We start from the raw sequence: 24,944 nt of genomic DNA on the forward strand, positions 1-24,944 counted from the left end.
GGATGGCCGATCCGTTGGCCGCAACCAAGGAGGGGCCGCAAACCGCGGACTGCCTGTCCTGATCAGAGGCGGGTATGACCCTCAATTGGGCGCCGGTGTCGCACAGGAAGCGCCGTCCGGACGCTTTGTCCGTGATGAAAAGTAAGTTGCCCGTGTGGCCGGCGCTCATGGCTGGTAATGAACGCCGGCCCGGCAGTTTCCCGGCTTGCCGAAGGTGCACGGGGGTCGGCATGTCCGGGCCTTCTGTCTGAACCTGGCATGATAGCAACACCATGCTTGGTCAGGTGGAGGCCCCGGTCATCGTGCTGGAGGTGGTCGGCTCGGCGTAGCGGCCGCCAATTGCGTCGGCAGTTCGGTCGTCGACCGTGCCGGGTGCTCGGGCGCCATGGACGTTGCGTCGGACGGCGGTGGGCCCCAGGTCGCTGCTGCAATGCGTTGGCCTGCTGCGGAGATCTTGTCGGCTTCCCTGGCGAGGGCGCGGGGATCCGTGATCGTCGTGCTCGCCAGGGCGAGGCGTACCGGGCTAGGCAGCTGACGGAGGAACAGCTCCCGGAACAGGAATGCCGGAGAGTGCTCGCCGAGCAGTGAAAGCATGTAGTCCATTCGCTCGGACGGGTGCGTGTCGCCGAGCTCGGGCAGGTCGAGCAGGCGCCGTGTGCGTTCCGCCAATGAGAGGGCGAAAGCATCGAGGAGGACATTTTTAATCGCGCCATATTTGTCAACGGCTGGCGGGCTCTCGAGGAGGCTCAGGGCACGGGCTGCGGTGGCTGAACCGAGCGCTGCTACCACATGGTGGAAGCGGGTGTCGTCGGCCGTGATGCCTCGCAGGGCGAACAGGGAGTCCGCCTGGGCGAACCAAACTGCCGAGTGAGCCTCCCAGAAGGTAGGCAGTTTGAGGGCAACTGCCGTGTCCATGTCGATAGGTCACCAATGTAGGACCCATGCTCCCACGTCAATCGGAAGAATGGACGCGACAAAAAGCTGGAATTCGTCCGAGTTTCTTTATTGTCACAAAACAACTCGGGTACTCTGAAAAGCCCGTTTATCGGGCAGCAATATATATACACACATTATCCTGGAGCGTTTGCCCGGGAAAGGTGAGAGGGGGCGTGGCCGGGCGTCTCGGACGCGGCCTGGCAAGTCGAGAGCGGGCCTGCCCGGGCGTCCTGGACGAGCCCGGCATGGTGATCGCTCCGCGTCCTTGGTAGGTGCAAGGCGATTGTGTAAACCCAGCGGTAGCCGCTACAGTACCATAAATCATGAGAACAATAAAGTCAAAAAAAGCACAGAATTAGATGAGTAAATAATATACGAGTTATTGTTTCACATAATTATTGGTAATAGCAAAGATCCATTAATAATTCAGTGGTTTAAAATCCGACCGTTCTTGGAAACAGAAACAAATTGAGTTGTTTAGTTACCAAGCAGCTTGCTAGAGCTCGTCAAGCAGCTCGTTCCTCATTAACGGTTTGGAATAGAGCGCTTGCTCGAAACCTTCCCCCACTTGGTGAGCGATGTGCAAGAAACTTGGTCGTTGTAAACTTCTTCTTTTTGGGGGTTAATGGCGTTTCAGAGCCGCTGGGATCTATATACTCCACGCACCTAAACACGTCGGATATGGATACTGGAGGCTGATACTTCATCGTCATATTGCTAACCCCGTTCCTTCAATGAATTTAAAAACGGGTCTGAAGAATTGAGGGTGTTTATCACTCCAAAAGCCGGAACGACGCAGGGCTGGTGCGACACAAGGCTGGAGCGACACAGAGCTGGTGCGACGCAGAGCTGGTGCGACGCAGAGCTGGAGCGACGCAGAGCTGAAGCGACACAGAGCTGGAGTGACGTAGAGCTGGAGTGAAACAGAGCTGGAGCGACACAGACCTGGTGCGACACAAGGCTGGAGCGACGCAAGGCTGGTGCGACAAAGGGCTGGTGCGACACACAGCTAGTGCGACACAAGGCTGGTGCGACGCAGGGCTGGAGTGAAACAGAGCTGGAGCGACGCAGGGCTGGAGCGATGCAGGGCTGGTGTGACACAGGGCTGGAGCGACGCAGGGCTGGAGTGAAGCAGAGCTGGAGCGACGCAGGGCTGGAGCGACCCAGGGCTGGTGTGACACAGGGCTAGAGCGACACAGGGCTGGAGCGACACAGGGCTGGAGTGACACAAAGCTGGAGCTTCGCAGGGCTGGTGTGACAAGGCTGGAGCGACGCAGGGCTAGAGCGACGCAGGGCTGGAGCGACGCACGGCTGGTGCGACACAGAGCTGAAGCGACACAGAGCTGGAGCGACGCAGAGCTGGAGTGACGCAGGGCTGAGGCAACACAGGGCTGGAGCGACGCAGGGCTGGAGCAACGCAGAGCTGAGGCAAAACAGAGCTGGAGTGACGTAGAGCTGGAGTGAAACAGAGCTGGAGCAACACAGACCTGGTGCAACACAAGGCTGGAGCGACGCAAGGCTGGTGCGACGCAGGGCTGGTGCGACACACAGCTCGTGCGACACAAGGCTGGTGCGACGCAGGGCTGGAGCGACACAGAGCTGGAGCAACACAAGGCTGGTGCGACGCAGGGCTGGTGCGACGCAGGGATGATTCGACGCAGAGCTGGAGCGACACAAGGCTGGACGGACGCAGAGCTGGAGCGACACAAGGCTGGAGCGACGCAGAGCTGGAGCGACACAGAGCTGGAGCGACACAAGTCTGGAGGGATGCAGGGCTTGGGCGACGCAGAGCTGGAGCAACACAAGACTGGTGCGACACAGGGCTGATGCGACGCAGGGCTGATTCGACGCAGGGCTGGAGCGACGCAGAGCTGGAACGACACAAGGCTGGTGCGATGCAGGGCTGGTGCGACGCAGGGCTGGTGCAACACAAGACTGGAGCGACGCAGAGCTGGAGCGACACAAGGCTGGAGCAACGCAGAGCTGGAGCTATGCAGGGCTGGAGCGACACAAGGCTGGAGCGACGCAGAGCTGGGGTGACGCAGAGCTGGAGCGACACAGAGCTGGAGCGACACAAGGCTGGAGCGACGCAGGGCTGGAGCGAAGCAGGGCTGGAGCGAAGCAGAGCTGGAGCGACACAGAGCTGGAGCGACACAAGGCTGCAGCGATGCAGAGCTGGAGCAAAGCAGAGCTGGAGCGACACAAGGCTGGAGCGATGCATAGCTGGAGCAACACAAGGCTGGAGCAACCCCAGAGCTGGAGCGATGCAGAGCTGGAGCGACGCAGGGCTGGTGCGATGCATGGCTGGAGCGACGCACGGTTGGTGCAACGCAAGGCTGGAGCGACGCAGAGCTGGAGCGACGCAGGGCTGGAGCGACGTGGGGCTGGAGAGACACAAGGCTGGAGCGACACAGGGCTGGAGTGACACAAAGCTGGAGCTTCGCAGGGCTGGTGTGACTCAGGGCTGGAGCGACACAGAGCTGGAGCGATTCAGAGCTGGAGCGACGCAGGGCTGGAACGACGCAGGGCTGGTGCGACACAGGGCTGGAGCAATGCAGAGCTGGAGCGGTGCAGGGCTGGTGCGACACAGGGCTGGAGCGACACTGGGCTGGAGCGACGCAGGGCTGGAGCGAAGCAGAGCTGGTGCGACACAGGGCTGGTGACACAGGGCTGGAGCGACACAGGACTGGTGCGACACTGGGCTGGAGCGACGCAGGGCTGGAGCGAAGCAGAGCTGGTGCGACACAGGGCTGGTGACACAGGGCTGGAGCGACACAGGGCTGGTGCGACACAGGGCTGCAGTGATGCAGAGCTGGAGTGACGCAGAGCTGGTGCGACGCAGGGCTGGTGGGCCACAAGGCTGGAGTGATACAGGGCTGGAGCAACGCACGGCTGGAGCTACACAACTCTGCAGCGACACAGGGCTGGTGCGACACAGGGCTGGTGCGACATATTGCTGGTGAGACTCAGGGCTGGTGAGACTCAGGGCTAGTGCGACACAGGGCTGGTGAGACTCAGGGCTGGGGAGGCTCAGGGCTGGAGCGACACAGGGCTGGTGCGACACAGGGCTGCAGCGACACAGGGCTGGTGTGACACAGGGCTGCAGCGACACAGGGCTGCAGCGACACAGGGTTGGTGCGACACAGGACTGGTACGACACAGGGCTGCAGCTATACGGGGCTGCAGCGACACGGGGCTGCAGCGACAAGGGGCCGCAGCGAGCCAGTGACACAGGGCTGCAGCGACACAGGGCTGCAGCGACACAGGGCTGCAATGACACAGGGCTGCAGCGACACAGGGCTGCAGCGACACAGGGCTGCAGCGTCACAGGGCTGCAGCGACACAGGGCTGCAGCGACACAGGGCTGCAGCGACACAGGGCTGCAGCGACACATGGCTGGTGCGACACAGGGCTGCAGCGACACAGGGCTGCAGCGACACAGGGCTGCAGCGACACAGGGCTGCAGCGACACAGGGCTGCAGTGACACAGGGCTGCAGCGACACAGGGCTGCAGTTACACAGGGCTGCAGCGACACAAGGCTGGTGTGACACAGGGCTGCAGCGACACAGGGTTGCAGCGACACAGAGCTGCAGCGACACAGGGCTGCAACGACACAGGGCTGGTGCGACACAGGGCTTGAGTGACACAGGGCTGCAGCGACACAGGGCTGCAGCGACACAGGGCTGCAGCGACACAGGGCTGCAGCGATACAGGACTGCAGTGACACAGGGCTGCAGCGATAGAGGGCTGGTGCAACACAGGGCTGGTGCGATACAGGGCTGCAGCGATACAGGGCTGGTGCGACACAGAGCTGCAGCGATACAGGGCTGGTGCGACGCAGAGCTGCAGCGATACAGGGCTGGTGCGACACAGGGCTGCAGCGAGTCAGGGCTGCAGCGATACAGGGCTGGTGCGACACAGGGCTGCAGCGATACAGGGCTGCAGCGACACAGAGCTGGTGTGACACAGGGCTAGTGCAACACAAGGCTGGTGTGACACAGGGCTGCAGCGACACAGGGCTGGTGCAACACAGGGATGCAGCGACACAGGGCTGCAGTGACACAGGGCTGCAGCGACACAGGGCCGCAGCGACACAGGGCTGGAGCGACACAGGGCTGATGCGACACAGGCCTGGTGCGACACAGGGCTGGTGCGACACAGGGCTCGTGCGACACAGGGCTGGTGCGACACAGTGCTGCAGCATCACAGGGCTGCTGCGACACAGGGCTGCAGCGACACAGGGCTGGTGCGACACAGGCCTGGTGTGAAACAGGGCTGGTGCGACACAGGGCTGCAGCGACACAGGGCTGGTGCGACACAGGACTGATGTGACACAGGGCTGGTGCGATACAGGGCTGGTGTGACACAGGGCTGGTGCGACACATGGCTGGTGCGACACAGGGCTTGTGCGACACGGGGCTGGTGCGACACAGGGCTGCAGCGACACAGGGCTGGTGTGACACAGGCTGCAGCGACACAGGACTGCAGCGACACAGGGCTGCCGTGACACAGGGCTGGTGCGACACAGGGATGGTGCGACACAGGGCCGGTGCGACACAGGGCCAGTGTGATACAGGGCTGCAGCGACACAGGGCTGCAGCAACACAGGGCTGCAGCGACCCAGGGCTGCAGCAACACAGGGCTGCAGTGACCCAGGGCTGGAGCGACACAGGGCTGGTGCGACACAGGGATGGTGCGACACAGGGCTGGTGCGACACAGGGCTGCAGCCACACAGAGCTTGTGCGACACAGGGCTGCCGTGACACAGGGCTGGTGCGACACAGGGATGGTGCGACACAGGGCTGGTGCGACACAGGGCTGCAGCGACACAGGGCTGCGGCGACACATGGCTGGTGCGACACAGGGCTGGTGGGACACAGGGCTGCAGCGACACAGGGCTGGTGCGACACAGGGCTGCAGCAATGCAGGGCTGGTGCGACATAGGGCTGCAGCAACACAGGGCTGCAGCGACCCAGGGCTGGAGCGACACAGGGCTGGTGCGACACAGGGATGGTGCGACACAGGGCTGGTGCGACACAGGGCTGCAGCCACACAGAGCTGGTGCGACACAGGGCTGCCGTGACACAGGGCTGGTGCGACACAGGGATGGTGCGACACAGGGCTGGTGCGACACAGGGCTGCAGCGACACAGGGCTGCAGCGACACATGGCTGGTGCGACACAGGGCTGGTGCGACACAGGGCTGCAGCGACACAGGGCTGGTGCGACACAGGGCTGCAGCAATGCAGGGCTCGTGCGACACAGGGCTGCAGCGATACAGGGCTGCAGCGATACAGGGCTGCAGCGATACAGGGCTGCTGCGACACAGGGCTGGTGCGACACAGGGCTGCAGCGGTACAGGGCTGCAGCGATACAGGGCTGGTGCGACACAGGGCTGCAGCGACGCAGGGCTGGTGCGACACAGGGCTGCAGCGTTACAGGGCTGCAGCTACACAGGGCTGCAGCGATACAGGGATGGTGCGACACAGGGCTGGTGTGACACAGGGCTGCAGCGATACAGGGCTGGTGCGACACAGGGCTTCAGCGATACAGGGCTGCAGCGATACAGGGCTGCAGCAATACAGGGCTGGTGCGACACAGGCTGGTGCGACACAGGGCTGGTGCGATACAGGGCTGGAACGACACAGGCTGGAGGGACACAAGGCTGGAGCGACACAGGGCTGGTGCGACACAAGGCTGGAGCGACACAGGGCAGCATGTCACATGTTCAGCACAGACAGAACAAGAAAGAGCAATCAAAGCCTGCAGACCCTCGCCAGGACGTGTTTTCAGCCTTTTTTTAGAGGCTTTTGTGTTAAAACAAGCATTGCGGCCAAACCACTGGACCAATAACGTCATCGTTATTTTTTTATCTCCCCCAATTTATCCTGAGATGATGCTCAAGAAATGTCATCTTGATCGATTACGTTTTGTACTTGTCGAATTATGTCATAATGGAGGCACCTATGACATCATCATTATCGTGTGTTATTCCACATGGAGAGTTCTTTGCAATGAGCCTGTCTCAATTTTTATATGCACTGCTTTTGGAGACAGAGGTGGAAATTTTTTCGGTTTTTCCAAGATTGCAGCTCAACCACAAGACCGATGACGTCATGTAATTTTTTCTCCACCAATTTATGCCGAGATGACACTCAAGAAATTTCATCTTGATCAGATGAAGTTTTGGACTTGTCGAATGATGACGTCATAATGGAGGCACCGATGACATCATCAACATATTTTATTCGCTATGGAGACTTCTTTACAATGAGCAATGTCTTAAAAAAATTTCTATTCAGCACTTTCGGAGATATAGAGGTGCAAAGTTTGTAGGTTTTTCTAAGATGGCGGCCGAACCACGTGCCCGATGACGTCATAATTATCATTAAAAAATTCTACAGGTGGAGGGGCACCTTTGCTGAAAGTTTCCTGTCAATTGGACTAATAGTTGCAGAGAAAATCATATTTATTCTGTGCGGACAAACAAACAGACAGACAGAAACTCGTGAGTGCACAAACTGCCGAGCAGGTAGTAACTGCACAGGGAAAATCGGGAGAGGGCAATACTGGCCCATTGCATTGGTCAGAATAGCTTTCAATTTGTCAAAAGTATTTTCGCAGGATTCAGACCACACAAATTTTCATATTTCCTCAACAAATTGGTTCGGGCCGAGGGGTACTACGAGTAAGCTGTCATCACAGAATTTCCTGTAGAACCCAGACATAACATATCTCTCTTGTACTAATTTAAGAGGGCCCTGTACATCATGGCCATACACCACCTCAAATGGGCTGAAACTCATGGATTAATTTGGAAGCATCCCTGGTGGCAAACAATACAAAACAGATTCCTTTGTCCCACTCTTCTGGATACTCCAGACAATATTCCTTCAACATAGTTTTCATGGTCGGGTGGTATCTCTCAAGGTCTCCCTGGGACTGGGGGTGGCAGGCCGAGGATTTTAACTGCCCAATTCCGAGCTGGTGCGTGACTTCTCAAAATAGACCAGACATAAAATTCGAACCTTGGTCAGACTGCACCTTCTTTGGCAAACCATATCTGTTGAAAATCTAAAATCTAAATCAAAGCATCCACCACGACCTTAGCCATGATCGTTTTTCAGGGAACACCTTCAGGGAATGTAGTTGACATGTCCATAATGGTTAGGAAATACCGATGACCCGATTTCGTTATTGGTAATGGACCAACACAATCAATCAGTACTCCACTGGAAGGCTCATCAAACACAGGCATGGGGATGAGGGGAGCTGGTTTAATCGATGGCTGTGGCTTCCCTATCATTTGACAGGTATGACAGGTCTTCCAGTGCTCCACTATGCCTGGTGCAACTTCGACAAATAAAGATGCACCATGATCCGAAAACGAGTTTTCCTGATTCCCACATGTCCTGCCATAGGACTTTCATGGGCAAGCCACAACATTTCAGGATTATAACTGGTTGGTACCACTACTTGGTGCAAATCAGAGCAATCGTCACTGGCTGAAGCACAGGTGGGTCTCCACTTTCTCATTAAGGCATCAGATTTTACATCGTAACATTCCGGGAGTTCATTAGCTTCCAACTCAGAAATAACCTGTTTCGCTTTGGTCTCTTTCGTGCAGGGTCTGCCTGCTGGGCCTAAACTCGTGAAGAACGATTCAACACAGGCAAACGAGAGCCCCCATTCCCCATCTCAACATCATACACCAGAATATGATATATTTTCCAACTCTGTGTCAGTCTGATTCACTGTCTGTGTCTGTGATCTCGTCACGACACAAGCAGGGAAAATATTGGGAAACTCCTCTTGGAAATCCTCAGTTTCTGGACCAGACGGTATTCAAAGAATACTTACGCTGCGCAGTCAACTTGTTGTGAGCCAACTTTTCTGTTTTTGAACATTTTTTTTTCTTTGATCCAATGTGGCTGCCAGATGTGAGCGATGACATCATACATTTATCATCTCTCATGTAATTGTTGCATAGATCACGCTCAATACATTTCAAACGGATCAGAATAAGCGTTGTCCCTGTCGAATTATGACGTCATAATTATGGCACCAATGACGTCATCGTTAACAACACCTATTCCCCATATGGAGTTCTTTACAATGAGCCATGTTTCAATTCTTTCCATGCAGCGGTTTTGGTGATATAGAGGTGCAACATGTTTCAGTTTTCCAAGACGGCGCCTGTACATGACCCATGATGTCATGATTATCATTAAAATATTCTACAGGAGGCGCTCCTGTGGTGAAAATTTCGTGTCCATCAGGCCAACAGTTGCTGAAATTAAATTAAAAAATGATCGGATGCATGTGTTGTATTTGTTGAATTATGACGTCATAACGAAGGCACCGATGACATCATTATCAACATATCTTATTCCCCATGAGGAGTAGTTGACAATGAGCCAGGTCTCAATTTTGACCCTGCGCTCGCAAAGCGAAAATAAAAGAAAGAGAAAAGAGGTTTCAGAGATTATAGAGGTGTGAGGTTTTTCCAACATGGCGCCTGTACCACGTGATCTATGACGTCATAATAATCATTAAAATATTCTGCAGGAGGAGGCCCTCCTATGGTGAAAATTCATGTCAACTGGACCAACGTTTGCCGTGTGTGTTTGCATTTAAAAAATCATTTTCTCAGCACACATACGCACCTGAATGCTTAACCCCGCTTTTCGCTTCACGAGCGCAGGTTAATAAGAGATGCATCGAAACCACAGGGGAAACACAAACCATATTCCCAGCCAAATCATTCCCCAATTGGAAACCAACACCCTCTATGGGGAGAGTGGGGACGATCCCCATCATCACTGGACCTGTGACAAAATAAGACTGTCTTAATAAGAAATAAGACAGGGGACATAAGTACCTGCAATGCCCTGGATTAATGCACTCTCCTTCACCAAACTACTCAAAGTCAATGGTAGGATATCAGACAACATCACCGACTGGGTGCCCCAGTATCCCTCAGAATAACAACAGACTTGAATTCACCGTCACAGGACACCTAGCCCTTTGGTACAAAGGTTTTTATAAATGTCCAGTACAGGGAGCGTGAGGTCAGGATTATCTCCAGCCTTAACTGACATGGCACGATCATTGAGGCTGACCACTTTGTTTCAACCAATGTGTTTGGTCTATTGCAGTCTACCTGCTTATCCTCTCTTTGCAATTTCCAACAAATCCACTTCAGATGTCCCCTCTGGTTACAGTAATAACATGTTCGCGCTTTATGTCTGCAGATGCATTTTTCGACCAATCAAACTGTCCACCCGGAGATGTTTGCACCAACGGACCCTTATGGTCTTCCCACTCCTCCTCCAACCGTTCCTCACTGACCACCTTCTTGGTATACCACGTCGTACCACAACCAGGAAGACCAACACTTTTCTTGTAGGTAAGCTCATAATGATCTGCACTGACTACACCTCTTTTCAAATCACCAACTTCATGATCATTAAGGTGTATCCTTTTGTCGAAGGGGAAACTGTTCTGAAATTCTTCCATCAAGATAACCTCCGTTAGATTACCATAGTCCCCATCCACTTTCAGAGAATGATAACACCAATCAAAAATCACTGACTTCTCCCGAGCAAATTCAACAAACGTCAGCCCAGCCTGTATTTTTAAGGTTCGGAACTTCTGTCTGTATGCTTCCAGCACTTGATCATCGGCCGACAACACAGCCCTTTTCACTGTCTCGATTCCTTCAGAGTGTTCCTCTGATAGAGATGAATAAACTTCCAGGGCTCTCCCTGCAAACACACTTTGTAGTAGCAGGGTCCTTAGGGTGGTCCAAAAAACACCGATCTCCGATTTTGATGCTCTACTGGATTATTGTTAGAAATGGTCTAAAACATTCACCCACCAAATATTTTCGCTCAATTCCATCTTGAAACTCATACACACATCAATTGAAATATGGCGTTTTTCACCAAATATGGTCAACTCGAGTGACCCACCAAATGACTGGGATTGAACATTTTGGATACATACCATATTAATGCACCAGAAGCAATAACACATGACTTTTTGTATGAATACCATGCTTGACTATCCATTGCATCCAAATAACTAAATGAGAACAATCCAATAGCAACCAAGGTGGAAAAAGTACATGCACTATTGTACTAAGCCATTTTGTGGTTCATGTCTTTTTGCATGCGCCTGTGAGTGTGAAATCATCATGGTCGAAACATGTTTGACAATGCTTGAAACATGTTTGAAACATGTTCATACATGTCTGACTCATGTTTCGACCATGAGGACTTCACAGGGGTATGCACCTGGTACCATCAATGACATTATTTAGGAAAAAAATATTTCTAAAGTCTTTGTTAGTGTGGAAGAATTTCGTGTATGACTCACAGGACTCCAATGACCGGACTCAGGTTTACAAAAGGTCTTTTTTATTATTCACTTCATTCCATTTACCAAATAATACCGCATTATTCAATGGCTGAGATTAACTCTTTTCCATGGTCCTTTTCGTTCGGCTGATGTTCCTCCGCCATGGTCCCGTTCGTCAGAGCTCCTCGCAGCAAGTTCTCTCTACTCCAGCCGCAGCTCCCGCTTATATGGACCAACTCGACTTAATCCTCTGTCCGCTGAACTCGTAATCTCTTCTCCGCTGACGTTACTGGTCGCCTTCCTGGCGCCAGCTAGCCCCCCCCTGTTGTGAGTTCCATTTATCAAACAATAGGGGGGTGCTCCAGCCTGGGGCTGTGACCAGGTGTTTCAAGAGATTATCATGTTCGTGCACATTCCTAACTCATTTACAAACTCGTCCTTCACAGAGTTTGCATGTAAAATGTATTTGCTTTGTTACCAGGTTAATTAATAAGTTACCAGTGCCAATTAATAAGTTACGCTGAGTTACACTTCCACAATTCCCTCATCTTTTTGTTTTTTGTTTATATTAACCATTAATCTAAACATCAATATAAGTAAATAATCAATCACTACAAGTAAACATCATTACAAGTATAAGTAAATAATCAATCACTACAAGTAAACATCATTACAAGTATAAGTAAATAATCAATCACTTTGGTAATCAAATTCCCTTGGGCATACACCGTCATCCTGCAAGAATCACAAAACATTTCGTTGGTCATTGACTCCTTCCATATCGTTCAATCTATTGCATTTGCATCACAAATATATTTTCAAAACAACACTTCACCATCACCAAGATACAACAATTTCACTTCATTTTCAAGTTTTGTAAAGCATCTGCACCATCTGGCAAAAACGTTTTCCTCCACACAAATGTTGACTTTGTTTGAAAGGAAGGGCTGATCACTTGTGTTTGAATCCTGGTATGAAACATTTTCTCCTAATGTCTTCATAGCTCCTGCACTACTTCGTGTAGGATTTCGCTGTTGTGGTAACATTGCGGAGTCATAGGCTGACCCTGCTCTCCTTGTAGCATTCTTGCCACTTTTTGCTGTAAACCATAGTAATTCCTGAACACGGCCTTCACCCAGTTGTAGTCGACTTGCCTCCTCCCTCATTTCCTTTTATGATTATGAATTAATGAGGAAATGATTTTATATTTAAATATAAAAATTGATCTGCTTGGTGTTAGTTTAAGGGCTGTTCCAAATTTATCTTGATTATGAGACAAAAACAGCAGAATGGGAATCAACAGACAATGGAACAGCTCGCGACGAGTGTTTGTGGGTGACAACCACCCTCTGGTCGAGGCTCATAGAAGGGGTGATGCTTACTGATTCGGCACGCTTAAAATAGGTGTTAATGGTGGGATGTCAGAGGTTTTGGCGTGGGCTTAATAGTCACACTGTTTGAAAAATAATGCTCGATGCAACATGATCCTAAAAAGAACCCATCCCTACATCGAAGGATAAGGAAGGGAAGGAATGGAAAATTTGAAGTATTAAAGTTACGGAACTCAAAATGTCTGGGTTTGGATGGAGTCATTAAAGGATTGAGTCATTCATTGGTTTGATGATGGTCCTAATATTTTGATAAATGTTTGATAATGGTCCTGGTGATTTTAGTCCTAGGAATAATATATGCTAGTGGTTTGTCTGAAGGTTTTAATGAGATCGGATTTTATCTATCTATAATTCCAGTAATCTCGGTGTGTGTGTCGGTCTGTCTGTATGCGACCGCTGTTTCTCAACAACTACCGGTCCGATATACTTGAAACTTGCCAGGTATATTGGTGGGGACCCGAGGATGTGCCTTTTCAAGGTTTGAAATTAATCGGACGGGTGGGTCCCAGGGTGTGGTCGCCGTGTTCTGTGGTCGTTCGCTTTGGCTCTGCGGATGGACCGAACCATTGCATGTAAATAGAAGGGGGGTTCTGTGGTCGTTACTGCCACGTGGTTTCAAAGTTTTGTTGTTGTTGTTTGCACGCATGTTTTTTGCAAGCACGTACGGGCGAGCACGTACGTGCGGGCACGCCCTAGTATATATAAATTGAGGTAATATTAAGTTATGGAATTAATTGCTTTCAACAATGCAAAGGGTGATAAAATATGGGATTTTAATGGGATTTTTTAATGGGATATTGGTTTAGGAATGTTTAGAGGTCATTGCAATGTGATAATAACTTGTTGGAACTTGCTGTTGGAACTTGTTGTTGGAACTTGTTGGAACTTGTTGTTGGAACTTGCTGTTGGAACTTGTTGTTGGAACTTGTTGGAACTTGTTGTTGGAACTTGTTGTTGGAACTTGCTGTTGGAACTTGTTGTTGGAACTTGCTGTTGGAACTTGTTGTTGGAACTTGTTGTTGGAACTTGTTGTTGGAACTTGCTGTTGGAACTTGTTGTTGGAACTTGTTGGAACTTGTTGTTGGAACTTGTTGGAACTTGCTGTTGGAACTTGTTGTTGGAACTTGTTGTTGGAACTTGCTGTTGGAACTTGTTGTTGGAACTTGTTGGAACTTGTTGTTGGAACTTGTTGTTGGAACTTGCTGTTGGAACTTGTTGTTGGAACTTGCTGTTGGAACTTGCTGTTGGAACTTGTTGGAACTTGTTGTTGGAACTTGTTGTTGGAACTTGTTGGAACTTGTTGTTGGAACTTGTTGGAACTTGCTGTTGGAACTTGTTGTTGGAACTTGCTGTTGGAACTTGCTGTTGGAACTTGTTGTTGGAACTTGTTGTTGGAACTTGCTGTTGGAACTTGCTGTTGGAACTTGTTGGAACTTGTTGTTGGAACTTGCTGTTGGAACTTGCTGTTGGAACTTGTTGGAACTTGTTGTTGGAACTTGTTGTTGGAACTTGCTGTTGGAACTTGTTGGAACTTGTTGTTGGAACTTGTTGTTGGAACTTGCTGTTGGCACTTGTTGGAACTTGTTGGAACTTGTTGTTGGAACTTGTTGTTGGAACTTGCTGTTGGAACTTGCTGTTGGAACTTGTTGTTGGAACTTGCTGTTGGAACTTGCTGTTGGAACTTGCTGTTGGAACTTGTTGTTGGAACTTGTTGGAACTTGTTGTTGGAACTTGCTGTTGGAACTTGCTGTTGGAACTTGTTGGAACTTGTTGTTGGAACTTGCTGTTGGAACTTGTTGGAACTTGTTGTTGGAACTTGTTGTTGGAACTTGCTGTTGGCACTTGTTGGAACTTGTTGGAACTTGTTGTTGGAACTTGTTGTTGGAACTTGCTGTTGGAACTTGCTGTTGGAACTTGTTGTTGGAACTTGCTGTTGGAACTTGCTGTTGGAACTTGCTGTTGGAACTTGCTGTTGGAACTTGTTGGAACTTGTTGTTGGAACTTGTTGTTGGAACTTGCTGTTGGAACTTGCTGTTGGAACTTGTTGGAACTTGTTGTTGGAACTTGCTGTTGGAACTTGTTGGAACTTGTTGTTGGAACTTGTTGTTGGAACTTGCTGTTGGCACTTGTTGGAACTTGTTGGAACTTGTTGTTGGAACTTGTTGTTGGAACTTGCTGTTGGAACTTGCTGTTGGAACTTGTTGTTGGAACTTGCTGTTGGAACTTGCTGTTGGAACTTGTTGTTGGAACTTGCTGTTGGAACTTGTTGGAACTTGTTGTTGGAACTTGTTGTTGGAACTTGTTGTTGGAACTTGCTGTTGGAACTTGTTGTTGGAACTTGTTGGAACTTGTTGTTGGAACTTGTTGTTGGAACTTGTTGTTGGAACTTGCTGTTGGAACTTGCTGTTGGAACTTGTTGGAACTTGTTGTTGGAACTTGTTGTTGGAACTTGCTGTTGGCACTTGTTGGAACTTGTTGGAACTTGTTGTTGGAACTTGTTGTTGGAACTTGCTGTTGGAACTTGCTGTTGGAACTTGTTGTTGGAACTTGTTGTTGGAACTTGCTGTTGGAACTTGCTGTTGGAACTTGTTGGAACTTGTTGTTGGAACTTGCTGTTGGAACTTGCTGTTGGAACTTGTTGTTGGAACTTGTTGTTGGAACTTGCTGTTGGAACTTGTTGTTGGAACTTGTTGGAACTTGTTGTTGGAACTTGCTGTTGGAACTTGCTGTTGGAACTTGTTGGAACTTGTTGTTGGAACTTGCTGTTGGAACTTGTTGTTGGAACTTGTTGTTGGAACTTGTTGTTGGAACCCGTACTTATTTAATTAATTACATTTCTTATTACATTACAGTAATTACATTACAGTAATTACCTGAGGTAATTACAGTAATTACAGTTCCGGTAATTACAGTAATTACAGTAATCATTACAGTAATTGCAGTAATCTTATTACAGTAATTACATTACATTAACTCAGGCACCTTTTGAGTAAGGAAGCTGATATTTGGACATGACACTGACCAAGTGATGTGGCTGTCAAGGAAAATATTGATTTATTGATTAATCATTTAATAAATTAACTCGTTGATTTATAAATGACTTATTTAATTAAAATTCCTGAGAGATACATCTTCGGATGAAATACTTGCAGATTGGTTATGCTATGAGCCAATTGATTAAGGAAAATATTTTGTGATGGCCATATTGGCAATTTCGTGGCCATATTCGTGGCAACTCAGTTAGTGCCACTGCACCTTTAAAATGCATCCCTGCGTTCATTTTTCGATCGATTGAGTTGAAATTTTGAACAATCGGATCTGGACTGTCGTTGTTAACGACTCTAGCACGCACTCGTCCAATCAGGATGGAGCGGTATGGTCCCCGGATCATCACTGCCCGCAGTTTTAATTAATTTTACTTTTTCTCTTGGGCATATAATTTTGAAGACATGCATGTCATGATAGAGGAAATGTTTGTTCTGTTAAACGGAATAAATGTTGTTAATGCATGTGTGTGTGTATTTTTGTGTATTTGGATATATTTTCACGAATAATTCCAGTTATCGTCCTGCAAAAGGTCTGCTCGTTCTTTTCCTTTGAGTCGTAAATTCCTGTTGAATTCTCATTAAAAAGCGGAATTAAGTACGCTGTGTGATGATGGAGATCCTTGATGACGAATCAGGAATAGTGAATGAGCAGACAAATATCACGGATGGTACACCAGATAGGGAAAATGTAGATGAAACCCCTTTTTGCTCAGGTGCTGTGTAGCGCTGCACAAAGATCCATATGAGCGGGGCCTGGGTGCTGTGTAATTAGTACACAAAGAACCAATTACTAGGGTGCTGAATAAACACAAAGATCCATTTTTGGAGCTGGTTCTCCCGGTGCTGTGATTTATTCAAAGAACCAAAATCTTGTAAGAATTAAGATATGATTTGTCGACATCATAAATACTTTAATATATGTAACGATTTTTGTAACGATCATCCTGCAAAAGGTCTGCTCGTTCTTTTCCTTTGAGTCGTAAAATCCTGTTGAATTCTCATTAGAATGCGGAATTAAGTACGCTGTGTGATGATGGAGATCCTTGATGACGAATCAGGAATAGTGAATGAGCAAACAAATATCACGGATGCTGCGGCTGGAGCAGGGGAAGCGATTTTTGAATTGTTCAGTGATTATTCGATATTGTTATGACTTATTGTCAATAGGTATACTAAGTGGCCATGAGGTAGCCTGTTGCTATGTACAGTTTTATTCTATTGTTGATTATACCACATAACTGTGGTGATAAAGGAAATGTTCGTTTTAAATAGATGATTATGATATGACCATGACTATAAAATCATGATGATTATTATGAATGATATCATAGGGTTCAAATGCAGAATGATTGCATGAACTTGGGAAAGAACTTTCAAGCCCTATGGGATAAATTGGGTGGTACAAGCGATGGAGTTTCAAAATTTAGCATGATTAAAGGAATTTTACAGTCTTATTTCAGGAGTTTTACGAAATTTATATTGCCAAGAGATTTTGGATACTATTAAAAGAAAAAATGATGAGATATTTTTCCCAATGAACTTTAATATCTGCCATCCATTTTGGCTGTCTCACGAATGAAGGATGAGTTGCCTTTAGTGGTTGCAAAGAAAATTTGTGGAGACCAGGCAAAATGGGAAAATATGTCAGATATGACCCTAGGACAGGACGGTGATTCATCAATTGACATGAGGTACGAACCCGAGGTGACGACCGATGAAATTCGATCTCAGTCAATGGATGGACCTGTCCTGACATCATTGGGGAAAGGGCCTATGCAAAGAGACATCCAAAGTGATTAATTTGATTTATTGATGAATATTGATGAATTAATTGAAATTGAATAATTGATTGAATTGTCGATTGATTGAATCTAATTGATTGAATTTAAGTGAATAAATTTAACTGAATAAATTGAACTGAATAAATTGAATTGAATATATTGATTGTTTGATTGATGAAAATGCGGTCTCAAGAAAGAAGCTTTGATATCTTTGCGAGATATTATCAATGTGGAGACAACCTGGGAAAATTGAGCAAGGTGGTGAGTTTATATACAGATATATATGTGCGGTTACCATTGTGTGATTTCCCCGTCAACAGAGCGGACACCTGAGGATTCACCCATTTCATACTGACCCTCCGGCTCATCTGCAAATACTGATCTGTGAGATTGGATTGTGCAAAAGCCACGGCTGAGGGAGATTCTCTGGAAATCACCGTGTGAACAGGTGGAGAGACCCTTCCTGGAGGTACGAGTGAAGCTTTAGAGGAACAAACTACAACACATCCAACGCTACTTTGATAAAAGGCAGAATGGGAAATGGAGCCTGCAAGAATACACAAGGACAACCAGAGAGTCCACCAAAAGGTACTTGTACACATCATATGTACGACCGTTATGGTGCAGAAGCTATAAGGCAGGTCGAGAATTGGTATTTGTGGACAAAGGGACATGATAAGGAGTTTCCAAGAGATGGTACATTTGAGCGAAGTCGATTGGAAAGATTGGAACAAATATTGAAAGCCAGGAAGAGACAGAATCTAACGGTAGACTGGCTTGCATTCCATCTTTGGGATGGTGAATCCAGACAACGGGAACAGCAAGAACGGATAACGGATCTAGAACTTAAAATAAAAAGGATACAGGATACAGTGCAGGAGACAAATGCACAACTGCCCTCGAAATTAGGAATGAAAGTGACGGTTGTCCCATCTGATTTCCAGTTGTCTCCCCAAAAAAGGACGGTACAGAGAATTTTTTCGTGTTTCAGGAGACAACGAGAGATTGCAGTGGCAACTCAGGAATGTAGTGATGCAGCCCAGCAATACAAATGCACAGGTGCACAGACCAGGAAACGACAGAAACCGGTGTTTCGAGTGTGGAAAGATGGGACATTGGAGAAGAAGATGTCCGTATGTCAACAGGAGGACAAGGTCATGGGGCAAACCAAGATCAAGGGTACCAGTACGTACCGGTACCTCAGACAATGATTAGGCCTTCATTGCTGCAAATCCCAAATGATGATTGGCCTCAACAGATTCGATTACTGGACAAACATGAATAACTGTCAATGATTCTTGGGTCTGAAAAGTTTTCGGAGCAAGAATTATTCATTTTTTCTTTTGCTTGTAAGCAAATTAGTAATTAATTGATCACATGCCGAAATTGGATCTTTTATGTTGGGCACACAATTTTAAATTTACAAAGTTGGAACAATTGCTTTGCAAATTTTTGAAACTAAGTGACAAGAGTCACATGATGATCAGGTGGGAATTTCGGACTAGTGTTCCGCATGATTGATAGGTCAGTGGTCGACTGACATGCAAATGGGTGTGTAGTCAAATTTGGATAAATTATTGTGGGAACTGAAAGGGTAATTTCAATGTGACATCATAGGGGTTTTCTAAGAATAAGCTTTTGGTCCATTTGTGTATTAGCATTTCTAAAATTGAAGGACAAATTTTATGAAATTGAAATAAAATTGACACCCATCTTGATCTGTAAATAATAGTTCCAACGCAAACAAATACGCATAATGCAGGTGTGTGTGTATTTTTGTGTGTCAATGTTAGTGTTTTTATTGTTTTGTGTATCAATCTTACAAGATTGTTGACACCGACAGTGTGCCTGTCTGGAAATGGATAGTTTTATGTGGATGGGATTGAATATGCAGAGAATCCGTAAAATAAAATAGAAATAAAATTTGATTATGAACATTATCTCTTTTGTCAAGGGAGATGGAATATAAAGATTTGATGTGCTGGGTTATGAGCAGCTATTCATTCATAGTAAAATTGTGAGTAATTTGGGGATTCCATTTTGATAGAATTTATATGAGAATAACAGCTATTTATGGATATGAGCTTCATAAAAGGAAATGAGGGAGTACAAAATTATCCAAATTTGGGAGAGGTCTTACACTGACTTCCCAGAATACTCTGCTCATGGATTTATATATATATATATAAACTTGAATTTTATCAGCATATAAATTGTGCTGCATGTATGGATGTGTATTAGGCATAGATGATATGGGAAAATAGTAAAGAAAATCTTGCTGATTGGAACTATTGTGAGTTTTAAAACGGAATGCATTGTGCATCTTAAACCAAGGGGCAGACATGAACGCGCTGTTACGTTATTTATACTCAGAACGCGCTGTTACATGTACCTGCAACATATTTGTTAATCTCGCACACCTATATTGGCATACTGGTGTCAGTAGTACTCACTGGGTGCATAGAAATGGATGAGCAACAGTTAAGGGGGTGTATTAAAACACTTACTTGGATACTTTCTACAAAAGTAGGGGTTTCAATAAGTGGTACCATACACATGGGATTCATCAAATTAAGTTTTGGAGTTCAAACAAAGTCACTGGTTAACAGATGGGAATGGATAGTAAATAAATTCTTCGATGCTGGGTAAATGAAGTGAGATATTACAAAGACTTATTAGAGCTATTGTTCTTCCTTGCAGCAGTGGGAGAAAATTTAGATCCAACATAATGAATCTATAAATGAATGTGATAGGGATAATATCCTCAATTTGTACTAATTATTTGATTGTGGGTAAAGGAATTAATTAATCGTAGTGGATTGTTAACAAGCAGCCTGAAATGTCCTGAGAGTGTGCATCCATGTAATCAGAAATCCCAGATTTGTTTTTACAAACAACATTTTGGTAGAGATCTTATGCGGACGCATACTTGCTTGGTAGATAAAAACGGTACTGCATGTTGGCAGCCACTTCAGTGGCCATTTAGGCCGAACAAATAGGAAAAAACTGTAATTGAATATGTAATTTACAGATGAGTATTTGGGAAGTAAAAAGGGAATTTATTGATTTGGGAGACATTTTTCGAAGGTTTATTAAAGTGTTGCAATATGACATTTGGCAAGGAAAATTATTGGATGGGAAAATTAGATCTGTTTATAAAATGAGTTTGTTGACCCATTGAAGTTAATTCTTTGAATTGTTGTTTAATTAGCATTTTGAGTTCAAATTGGAAATAGTTTGGTAGAGCTTTGGTTAAAACCTTTGGTTGCAGTGTTTTGGAACAAATTGATAAACCATAGGAGATTGATAAGAATAGAAAAAAAATATGGACCCAAAATAGAAAGTTGGATTCATGCCCCTCATTGCAAACAAGGACATGGGGCTAAGGTGGACGATCCCACAGAAAATGAGGCTGCACCTAGCAGCCCAGCAGAACATTCAGTGGTAGATAAATGATAGTCGTGATTTACAGTCATTTGAATTACATTTTAACACCCCTTGCATTGTTAAACATTACATTTTCAACATGTGATATTCCTACTTGGGATAGTGACATTTATTTGCCTACATGACATACAATTACCTGCTGATATTAATACAACATGAGTGAAAAATGTATCACAACTACACTCATGATCAGGGGATTGAGTTCAACCCCGGGAGATAGGGGGATCAGGGCAAGACAAATAATCTGATTATGTTACATATTAAGGGATTTTCTTTATTTACCTTTTAGGAAGCTTGTTAGTTTGGTATATAATGTTAAATGTCATCGACATATAACTATGTCATAGGTATGAATATATACAAGGAGTAGCAGACTTGTTTGTTGGTTTAGTAGTTATATTGGCAATTGTTTTAGTGGTGGCTTGCTTGAAAGCCTTAGTGACGGTGTGTTTGAATAAGGTAACCAACAACACGATGATAACGCATGAAGTGACAAATGAGGAAAGAAATGTGAAACCAGAAAAGGAAGACTTTTATGGCGACATAAACAGTAGAATTAAGATAATGGCATAACGACAATGTTATGAGTTGTGTCAATTACAATATCAGTGAACTCATATCACCACGAGTGACACACTGTTAGAAAAACAGAGGGAAAAGAAAAAGTGGAGAGGAATTATGGTAATAATACATTATGCTTAATTTGTTGGTTTGGGAAAATTGTTGTTGGGAATTAGATATTCCCGTTTGTGATTGTAATCATATACAATGCTATTCTTAGATTAGTAATAAAATACATACCTGATTGAATATTATTTGTGTGACGCATATAAATGAATATAACGTTTGTGTTAAGGAAAAAAACAACAAATTGTTGAATGTGAAACTGTCGGAAGATATACATGATTATGCTGATTTCATGGTAAGATGTACCCTATCTGATCCAGTGTGTGCGGAAAGCAGATTCAGATGTGACTGAGCATAAGGATAAGACGAGATCACAGTTTGGAGGGATTGCTAACGGAATTGGGAAGAAGGTCGAGAAAGAAAATTTGTGGCTAAAAAAATGAAGTTAATCGTGGCATACACCCTCTTTCTCAAAGAATGATGAAGACATTCTCCCGTGTAACTTGGAGATGAATGCTTACCTTCACCAAGGAAATTTATGTGACCATTTGCCTGGATCACACTGCAACATATGAAAGAAAGGCGATCACTTAGTCTTGTTCGAAGGCTTCGAACATTCACCACATCAGAAGTTGCAGGACAACGACATTTTACCTGCAACCTCTGTGAAATGCGGGGACATATGTTATTACTTCACCAACGTCCGGGGAACCAGCATGGAGCTGCAAAAAACGGCTGTGCCCTTGTCACAACAGCTGTGCACGATTCTGCTGGTTGCTCCTGGTAAGGACCATGAATGACCTGAACACCATGGTCCCAACATCATTGTGGATGCATCCGGCATCCCTGTTCCACATCTTGCTGGCCAATCAACGTCACACCAATACTTGCTGCCCACTCACAATGAGGGAGGAGGCAAGTCGACTACAACTGGGTGAAGGCCGTGTTCAGGAATTACTATGGTTTACAGCAAAAAGTGGCAAGAATGCTACAAGGAGAGCAGGGTCAGCCTATGACTCTGCAATGTTACCACAACAGTGAAATCCTACACGAAGTAGTGCAGGAGCTATGAAGACATTAGGAGAAAATGTTTCATACCAGGATTCAAACACAAGTGATCAGCCCTTCCTTTCAAACAAAGTCAACATTTGTGTGGAGGAAAACGTTTTTGCCAGATGGTGCAGATGCTTTACAAAACTTGAAAATGAAGTGAAATTGTTGTATCTTGGTGATGGTGAAGTGTTGTTTTGAAAATATATTTGTGATGCAAATGCAATAGATTGAACGATATGGAAGGAGTCAATGACCAACGAAATGTTTTGTGATTCTTGCAGGATGACGGTGTATGCCCAAGGGAATTTGATTACCAAAGTGATTGATTATTTACTTATACTTGTAATGATGTTTACTTGTAGTGATTGATTATTTACTTATACTTGTAATGATGTTTACTTGTAGTGATTGATTATTTACTTATATTGATGTTTAGATTAATGGTTAATATAAACAAAAAACAAAAAGATGAGGGAATTGTGGAAGTGTAACTCAGCGTAACTTATTAATTGGCACTGGTAACTTATTAATTAACCTGGTAACAAAGCAAATACATTTTACATGCAAACTCTGTGAAGGACGAGTTTGTAAATGAGTTAGGAATGTGCACGAACATGATAATCTCTTGAAACACCTGGTCACAGCCCCAGGCTGGAGCACCCCCCTATTGTTTGATAAATGGAACTCACAACAGGGGGGGCTAGCTGGCGCCAGGAAGGCGACCAGTAACGTCAGCGGAGAAGAGATTACGAGTTCAGCGGACAGAGGATTAAGTCGAGTTGGTCCATATAAGCGGGAGCTGCGGCTGGAGTAGGGAGAACTTGCTGCGAGGAGCTCTGACGAACGGGACCATGGCGGAGGAACATCAGCCGAACGAAAAGGACCATGGAAAAGAGTTAATCTCAGCCATTGAATAATGCGGTATTATTTGGTAAATGGAATGAAGTGAATAATAAAAAAGACCTTTTGTAAACCTGAGTCCGGTCATTGGAGTCCTGTGAGTCATACACGAAATTCTTCCACATTAGCCTCTCAACATGGACGATTTTCATTAAAATTGACCAAAATGACAAATTTATATGTTGAGTGTGTATGAGTTTATAGATGACTCAGATGCAAAATATTTTTTGGGTGAATGACTCAGACCATTTCTAACAATAATCCAATAGAGCATCAAAATCCAGATTTAAAAAGTGATTTTTTTTGCATTTTTGGACCACCCTAAGGGTCCTGTATCGTTCTGGCCACTGAAGATATCCTGCTATCGACTCAAAGGACAGGAAAAAATCGCAATTTCCTCCTCGTCAAACTTGGGAACATGCCAAATGTTCTTGGACACGTCAAAATCCAGACCCAACCCGAACAGACGGGAACATGTCTGGTCTGTCATTCTCAGTGAATTTACAGTTCTCATTTTATGTAAAGTCAAACTGTTTTTTTTTCTCTTTCAAACTCCTATGGGAGATTTCTATGATTATTAGGGTCGGTGAGTTGTGCAAGTGGTTAAATTGTACGTCAATGTAAACTTTGTTCTTAAAGCATGTAAGAATATGGGGAAAACGAGTTTTGACCCATTGTTAAAGACAGAATGTGTTTTACTGTGCAGTTTGGCTAGGCCTTGGAACCAAAGTGATAAGGGAACATCTGTAGATAGTTTTCTTACCCATAAATGGAGAGTACCAGGCCGAGTGTTTACTCAAGCCCAGGGTGGATGCATTGATCAGGGAGTGAGATTGTGCAGGTCAGAGAAGGTTGACATTCCTCCGATAGTGACCTATGGTATGCTTTTAGTGGCTTCATAATAAGAACCAGATGGGCTTTTGGTGCCAGGAAGACGGACTCGCCGAGTTCTGTGTTGATCTTTGAATTGCAATTTCACCACATCAAAGTTTCCAAGGTCTACTTAAGGACCATGCTCTGAGAGCAGAATGTTCATCAGAAGAAGCAGGACGAGAGGGGAGAAGATTTCTTCAACCAAGCAACGCATCATATCTTGGTTATATTTTGTGTAACAAGTTCCCTCTAACTTCGGAATAAACCTTGGCTCGGATAGACGAGTCTGAGCTCCTTGAATCTGAGTCTTGTCTTGAGTTATTTCCTTTAGGGTTCAGTAAAAGTTCCCTGACAGTTGGTAGCCCGTACCAGGATCAACTGTGAAGTTCGACAAGAAGACCATTCCAGGTCCAAGGTGAGCGTGTCTCTTGTTGGTCTTTACAGAACGATATAAGAACCTGCTTAGTTATTGTTTAAATGTGGTCGGTGGGCGAATCCACAAGGCATGTATGGAGATGCAGAATGCC

The 24,944-nt window shown here is 46.1% G+C and overlaps 1 long non-coding RNA gene across 1 annotated transcript in view; it reads left to right on the plus strand.

The window, feature by feature from the left end:
* LOC144890653 (uncharacterized) overlaps positions 1–17,910 on the plus strand; it is a 103,538-nt gene extending 85,628 nt beyond the window's left edge. The window contains exon 3 of the long non-coding RNA XR_013622351.1: positions 17,838–17,910. This is a non-coding gene — a long non-coding RNA (uncharacterized LOC144890653). The remainder of the gene's footprint in view (positions 1–17,837) is intronic.
* Positions 17,911–24,944: the final 7,034 nt, after the last annotated feature.

This window comes from Myxine glutinosa, chromosome 1, assembly GCF_964187855.1.
Source record: "Myxine glutinosa chromosome 1, kmMyxGlut1.1, whole genome shotgun sequence".
NCBI lineage: Eukaryota > Metazoa > Chordata > Myxini > Myxiniformes > Myxinidae > Myxine > Myxine glutinosa.